Source organism: Apteryx rowi, unplaced genomic scaffold (assembly GCF_003343035.1).
Source record: "Apteryx rowi isolate R43461 unplaced genomic scaffold, aptRow1 scaffold_138, whole genome shotgun sequence".
NCBI classification, from domain to species: domain Eukaryota; kingdom Metazoa; phylum Chordata; class Aves; order Apterygiformes; family Apterygidae; genus Apteryx; species Apteryx rowi.
In genome coordinates this window covers 745,419-754,037 of record NW_020447619.1, presented here as the reverse complement: position 1 = coordinate 754,037, position 8,619 = coordinate 745,419, and positions in this window count along the sequence as shown.

The following is an 8,619-nucleotide window of genomic DNA, read 5'->3' as shown; positions in this document are numbered from 1 at the left end:
TGTGTTCACCATTAAAATAATGCAAAAAATTTTTTGAAAAAGGCAGGAGAGCAGATAATACAAGAAGAGGAAATTATTTACTTTTCTTTCCATAACAGAAAAGCAGAAGGGCTGTTGAAAAACATCACCTTCTGATGAATCTTTGCAAGGACAGATTTCTACTTTTAGAACAAATGCACATGGTCTTGCAATGAAAAAGCCATTTTAGAACCTTTCCTAAAGATGTCCTCTCAGTTTATTTTTTGCCAACTTACGCTTTCAAAGAATGAAAATCCAGATCTTACAGGCATGATAACAGAATTCCAATTTCCTCACAAGGGGATGTCAGATTTGTTTTATTCACAGAAAACTGGGAGAGCTTTGAAAGAAAATGGCAAAGATCTAATTATAACACCCCAGAATTTCAAATCACGCTGAAGTCCAAGGTAAAGATTGCAAGGTATTACTGATGAAGTTTAGAATGTTATGTTCTGAGTATATCTATTTTATAAATGTTTCTAAGCTTTACAACTTTCATAGCATTACCCCCTTGCCATAATTACTATACCTGGACTACTGAATGAGAAGTTGTAACCAAAGGCAATTTCTGCAAGCACATAGCAGCATGGTTTCACCATGGACTGAGTCAGATCCCAAAGAAGCAACACCTCCTGCGAACTGCTTGGGACACAGCCTGGCAGTGGAAGCAGGCAGCCAAGGACATATTAGCCCCTTGGTTAGCCAATCAGCTGCTGAATGCAGCTTTGGCCAATCTCTTACTAGTCAGGCTAGGAAGCCTGGTGAGATGGTGTGGCTGTCTCATGCAGACGAGGCCTGAAAAGGATGTCACAGCTGAAGCTCAGGAGTAGAAAATGCATACTGAGGTGGTTAAAGCATAACATGGTGCCTCCAGAGGGGCTACACCAGTAATTAATACACTGCCTTTTTTCATAAGAATAAGAATTCCATAAGCTTCCTGGACAGATCTGTGGAAGCAAAATCCATTCTTTGCCCTTTGCAATGCATTTCAGTTCTTGTTTTCAAGGCCTGGGAAGATTTAGTGTTGCAGTTGCTCTCTGCTAATACTGTTCTTCACCACCTCCCCTTGCTTTGCCCAAGATACTTGACTTGCTCTTTGTTGTTCTTCTTTCTGACCCATCTTTTACATGAGTCAGTCAAGAAAAATTTCCTTTCCACAAGTCCCTTGTTAAAACACACACCTTCCAGAAGACAGTGAAAACTCTTTGAACCTCATGAAACAAGCAGTTATAAAAACAACAAACACAGAGCAAAATATTGGAAATGATGAGACAGAGGCAAGTCATGCAATGTTCTTACTTTGACATCTGCTGCTCCTTTCTCCAAGTCTTATCTACAAAATATTAGCCATTTAATGAAAAAAAATTTTACATCATGCCTAGTGTTAACTATATTAATATTAGATGTGATAGGATAACAGTAATGATAATGTACTAGAGCTATCACCAGAGACCAGGATTCAGCATATAGTCAACAATGATGATCTAATGCACTAATCACAGGCATAGAGGTTGGATCATTCTAATAAGTTACTACAGTCTGATAGTGTCTCGTAGATATTTTATAGGCCTCTGTAATTCACTTAATACCTCTCTGTAATTCACTTAATACCTTTTATAGCAGTATCATTAGATAGCCCTAATAGCTTAGGATCTTTTCCACATTAAATATTTATGGCTATCATTGCTATAGGAAGAAATGCCTAGGGATGTAAGGGAAAATCTTCATATAACATCAGAAGAGTAGAAAGCTTTGGCTCTACAAACTGAGAGGAGTTGTACCAGAGGGTGAGGACTGTGAGGGTGAGGACCTAGCCCTCATAAAGCATAGAATGATTTTATTTTAGGAAAATGTATTGCAGAGAAAACACATCATAAATTAATTCAAAATTTATCAGATACTACCATTAGAATACCTACTTATTTTTTACTTGTCCATGCATCGTGATCTCTGCCTCCTTCACCTTCTTTATTTGCCTGATCTCTTGAATCAGAACAGACCAATCTATGCTATTTTCTTCAACAAGTATTTCTAAGTTGTTTATCTTCTGAATTATTTCATTAACTGCCCACTAATAAGCAAAGAGAAGGGAATCTATCACTAAAATAGTCTTGGAACCTTCCATCTGTTTTAGATAATGTGTTTCTGTTTAAATGACTACTGGGATTGAGCAATTTATTTATTTTGTTGTTTACTTTCTAACTCTAACCCTGATTATTTCATAATGATGAAAAATCTATAGGCAAGTAACTGTAATCCCAGAGACTCAATAGAACGTATATGTCCAAGTTATCTATAACCTCAGAGTCTAAACACCAGCAAAACTACAGAATCAAGTGTCCTAAAATGCTCTTGGTGAGAAGCATACAGCATTTCAGATTTCAGTCTTCAGGTTTGAACACTGAAGATTTGAAGGGGCTGTTGCCATTTTGTTGGTGGGGTTAGAGGGTTAATTACTTTGAAAAGAGTCAATAGCACAGTTAGGATTATCTCTGTCCCAGCTTTTGAATAGATCCTTGGTCTATACCAGTTGATTAGATCTTGGAAAATGAATATATGTATTCAGCACCTAGCACAACACTCCTGACCTCACTCTGGGTCCTTAGTACTATCCCAAATAAAATTAAATTTTTAAGGAAATGCAGAAACTGGTGCAACTGCTAACTTTTTCTTTTGATGTGCTCTACCCATCAAAGACCTGGAGAGAATAACTGATTGCAGGTTAAAGCTAACACTAGCTCTTCCTGTCTTTACTAGTATTTTTTGAAATTGAAAACAACATAAAACTGTCTGTTGCATTATTGTAATTGACCTTAGCTATCTGTATAGAGAAGCCAACTTCTTCTTGGCAAGAATTTGCTTGTCTCCCTCATTACATCTGCCCTTTTTATGATCTTTTTTTACTGCAGGAAGTGTTGAGTGAGAGAGTAAATCTATTTGTTATTGCTGAAGTCGAGACACTTTTTGAAACTGTGCAGCCAAAATACTGCTTATTGTACTTATACACACACTGCCACGGCCCTGAGGGCACCCAAGGAGGTAATTTCCCGGAGCAGCCTCACCTGGGACCCCCACCCACACCCTTGCCCTGGGGGGTCCCAGTGCAGGGCCATTGCTGAGAGCAGAGAGAGGAAACAGCACCTCAGCAAGGGCTGGGGATAGGCGTGCAGACACGGGCTCCCACAGCACAGCCCCGGCCAGGTCTAGGTGCTGGGCCTGAGCCTGAGCGGGGCTCCCGGGCAGTGGGCAGGGTTCCCAGGTGATGCCCTCATGGCCCTGGCACATACACATATGCATATACATATAAAGAATTAGTTAGAGCTTAGAGTTTATAAAAAGTCATTCTTGTGTCCAGGATATATTGCTTCCGAAATTAGTACAGAGAAAATTGGTTTTGGTTATGTGCTCTGCAAAAAAAAAAAAAAAAAAAAAACACTTTTCTCTCTCAGCTGACTTACTTTATCTCTGAGAAATGCAAGCCACTATGCAAACAGCTACACTTGCAAGCAATAGTTGGATTTCTGAGAGAGTAGTAGAGCTTTTTAGCAGGTCAGTAGCCTTATTCCCACTAAAGACAATGTCAATTTTGCACTGGCTTTAGTGAAAGCAAGATTTTACCCCAGAAGTCAAAAAAAAATTTTTTGAAATTCTTAGGTTGATCTGTGAAACACATGTAGCATGTAGGTGTTGTAGCACCACTGGCTGGTTCAGCTGGTACCGTCTTAGATACCATCTACAAGACAACTTGAGGATATTCACCCACTTCCAATATATTATAATATGACATACACCCATGTGAATGGGGACCGTCATCGTCTATGGCATTTCTGGAAGAAGGACCTTCTTCAGGCTGCTGTAGCTCTTCTGGAGATGACATCTCTGGATTAGGCAGCCAGGACTCCCACATCGAAAGATGAAACTTCTTATCTGGGTGCCACACAGACCAAGGGCTCCCCGGGGCTGGCATCTGCGGGGGCTCCCAGTGACAGCAGGGCCAGGCCTCACCACCAGGGCCCATCCCACCACCTCGCGAGGGAGCAGGGCAGCTGGGGGCAGCCGGGGGCAGCCCCAGCCCCAGGTGTCAGGCACCGCTGCAGGGACTGGGACAGGCCAAGGCTGGGACAGGTGGTCACCCGCATGGCAGGGTCTGGATCAGTGGGGCCCGGTGGCAGCACCCAGCTGCGCTGGCTCTGAGCTAGCCCAGAGCCCGGCAGCCAGGAGGGGAAAGCTTTCCCTGACATGTCCATGAAAGAAGCTACGGAAGAAGGCATCTTGCTCTCTCCTGAATGCCTGCGGTATCATTGGGGCCAAATTCCTGAATTTGCTGATGTTTATTTTACCTGGTTCATTAAAAGCAAGTAGAAAGCAGGAACAATCAACAATCTCCAATCTTTTTTTAATCTTTCCTTTTTTTTCCCATTTCCTCTAAACAATTACTATGCAATACATTTTATCATTATATCCACTATCCAGACAAGTAGAAAAATTCTTAAGCTGCTCTATTTATTTGCAGTTTTCGCTAGGTCTCTTAGTGGTCCTAAAATGCTTATGATGAAGGTCCATAGCAAGAAAGCTTAGAAACATTTCCAGTCAAAACAAATACTGTGCTACTCTGAGCATATTTCAGTTTTCAAACTTTATAGTGCCTTCAGGATTAGAGACAACAGGGGTATCTCTCTCTCTCTGCAAAGACATCTAGGCACTGGCACCCTGAAACAATTTCATTTTCTTAAAGCCCTCCTCTGAGCAAGTGTGTATGGATATGGTGCTTAGGAAAAATAGCACAATTTTCCCTTTTGCAGCTCTATCTATGCATCTCCTGCCTGACTTTATAACATCACAGCTTTACAGAGCTGCTGACCCCTCCAAAGTCTGTGCACTTTAGCAAGGCAAACTGATGTTAGTTTTTTATTCACATAGAGGAGCCTATATGAGCTTTATGAAGAGAAAAGCAAAGGCTGGATGAAATGTGTTTACCTTTCTTCTTCCTTTCCATACCCTGTTCCTCCGTAAATAATTGCACGGTGTTTGCTGTGGTGGAAAGAGAGGAATTACTTACACCAAGGATAATCAGTTATCTCAGACACTGGGTGCACAGAGCTCCTCAGAAAATTGAGATTTTGCTGCCATCATGTGGTCACCCTGCTTCTACCCATGATTTTCTCTGTTCAGGAGGAACCATCAGGGGACACCCGGGCAGGATCCATAGACTGTGAGATGGTGGGAAGTGGTCGTCAGGCAAAGACACTTAAACGGATGTGCCCTCCTCAATTCCTTCCCATGGAACTGACAATCGATAATAGTCTTACATATTTGACACCTTTCATCACTGGAAATGTTTTACAACAGTGTCAGTAGCAGTAGCTCTCCAGGCACCACATGCCCATGTAGAATGGGCTTTATGTATCCTGCAACTGCACTGACACAGCCCCTGGATCACCAAACGTCACAGCTACAGACAGAAACACACTGGTAACTCCATAACTTCTGGGAGCATATACTAGTGATGGATATGCCTCCAGAGTTTTATTCAGAGAAGTCAGAAAACCAAGCACACACTCTTCCAGAAGCCACAAGGGATTTTTAAGCTTTTCTCTGGAGAGCTGCTAGAGATAAGCAGGAGAGACATTAAATTCCCTTTCCAGAAATCATAAAGCATACCTCTCTCTAATGCCATCCTAGAGCATTCCCATAAGGGGCAAATGATTCAGCCCAGGGTGGGACTGTAATCCGTAACATCCCAGCACTGATCAGTGTGATGTCCAACAAACCTGACTGGCAGCCAGTTAACCCTGGGCTCTCATAAACGGTGTGAGCTACAATGCTTTCCTTTGCAGCTGTTTTAGAAGAGGGCACTATTATTCTACAGTGCCAGCAGAACAAGAACAAACCGTTCAGTGCAGAAATGGGAACACCCCAGGGGTGTGGTCATCAGGGAGCAGTTCTTTCTAGGAACTTTGTAAAAAGTTGACATGTTGACTGGGTAAAAAGTTTGACATGAACAGTAAATACTGCTAAGGTCTTTAGTAAGCGTGTTTATTTCAGGTAAGGTGATCCACGGGAGTGAGATTTTTGTGTCAGTCCATTTCCCAACAGGCACACACTCACATTCAAAATGCAGCTGCCACAACCAGCACCCTCATTGCCATTCTGAGGAGGAAGAGAGACTAATTAACTGAACAGAGTCCAAATTATTCTCTCCCATTATAAGCATGGCACTGGGGAGGATCACAAGCACATCCAGCAGTAATTTCACCCAGTCTGTTGGATTAATGTTGCCACGGAGGGAGCATGTTCTGTATACTTTTCAGGGCTTGAGCAATTCTCTTTCTGGAACACTCTCTTCCACACGCATTCAAGCTGCCTAACCCAGAACAAAGAAGTCCTGTATTCTCATTCCACCTTACATTATTGAATTGGGAAGGGAATGCCTCCAAACCAGATGTGAGTAAAAAAAGCTGCTTCCTCTCGACTTTGTTGCAGCAGTAAACTCCCTGTACAAGTTGCCGATTGTCTCAGGAATCTGCTTCTCTTGGCACTTCTGACTTTTAAATCTTTTTTTAAAAACTTTTCCAAAATTCATCTGAATCCTTCACTCTGTTATTGAAAGAAATTAGATACGAATGCTATTTCCATAAACTCCATCTCCATGTGCTCTGCTAGGAAAGGCATGTCTTCTCGTCTGTGAGAAGCTTTATATGTTCTGTCGTTCCTCTTCTCTCTCATGCTAGGCAGTGCTCCTGTCTGCCCAAACTCGCTCTCACATACCTTACCATGCCAGATGATCTGGCGGTCCCACTCCATTAGAGTCCATTCGAGTTTCCCAATTTTCACAAGAGTCAATAGAATTCCCACCATTTATATTCAAGATATTTCCTGAGAATACCTAGGAGATTCAAGACAGCATTCAATAGATTTCACATTAAATACAGATCAATTATACCAAGTTGCATGTAAACTTCACTAGACCATAGACAACATTCCTGTAAAAAAAATCAGTGCTCAGAAGGGGCTAGAAATGACAGTGGCTCCTTTTAAAAATTTTTAAATTGCACGTAGGGATTTTTTTTTTTTTGAAACTCTTTCAGAATTTACTGTTTACAGATATTTCTATCACTCTTTCATATCAAGCCCAAAGCCAGCAACTGACCTACTTTTTTCTTTTCTTTTTTTTGTGGGGGGCCTTCTTTTAACACACTCAAAACTTTATCAGAATTAACTCCTGGGAAGTTTCAGACCAGAGCACTTTTGATAGAATTCTGAACTCCAGAAAACAGTCTGTTAGCCTGAAACAACAAGTGATGACTGCTCATAGCAATAACTCTTATGCACAGCTAGGTTTGGGGGGGTGGGTTGCCCTATACATCTCCAAGAACATGATAATGGCATAAAAGGGAAACTACAAAACGATAGCTAGCATATGGATGTATAGCTATTTAACATCCAATCTGCTTTATAACACTTCTAGGAAAACTGTAAGACCCCCATTAAAAAACATTCTTCTGTTCAATTATAGTTTCTATTTTGCATTTCTTTTGGTCTTAATGAACATATGTCTTTTTTAAATCCTTCTTATTACTTTTTTATTTGACTTCACTCCTATTAACACATTTTGCCAAAGACCTTGTGCTGCAATAGCCTTTTATACTACCAGTTTGGTGTTCCTGCATATTAGCTGTCATACTAAAATTATTGTGCCTCCCACACGGAGGAACTGACTATAAGCAACTGATATTGGCATATTTCTTTACAGTGCAATGACTATAGTTAGAAAATGGGTCTTTTACCAAGATAAAATTAATTACCATTGTTACAAAATTTGGAGTGATGTCTACTGCCCAAGCAGAAACTATCATATGTTTTGCTTAGGTTACAAAACTGCCTTCATCCTAGTTTTTCCTGTCATTGATTCTAGTTTTAGAAATAGGAGCCTGATGACTTCTCAAAGAAATAGTGACTAAAGGTATATTCCTAAAACACGATACATCCAGAATTATTTCTAGTCAAAAAGATATCTCAAATGAGCCAGTCTATGCTGACAAACCTGAAGAACCTTTGATCTTGATAGAAATATCCAGAAGGACCAAGAAGAATGATATCACTATATCTTTAGCTATGGGAAATGCAAATTCCAGTTTCAATTTCCCTCTTCTATTTTGCAAAAGCTAGCTAGTGAGTTTACAGAACCACAGAATCACAGAATCACAGAATCACAGAATCACAGAATGGTTGAGGTTGGAAGGGACCTCTGGAGATCATCTAGTCCAACCCCCCTGCTCAAGCAGGGTCACCTAGAGCACATTGCACAGGACTGCATCCAGGAGCGTTTTGAATATCTCCAGAGAAGGAGACTCCACAACCTCTCTGGGCAACCTSKTCCAGTGCTCTGTCACCCTCACAGTGAAAAAAGTTTTCCTCATGTTCAGATGGAAGCGTCTGTGTTTCAGTTTGTGCCCGTTGCCTCACGTCCTGTCGCTGGGCACCACTGGAAAGAGTCTGGTCCCATCCTCTCGACACCCTCCCTTCAGATACTTGTACACATTGATAAGATCTCCTCTCAGCCTTCTCTTCTCCAGGCTAAACAGGCCCAGCTCTCTCAGC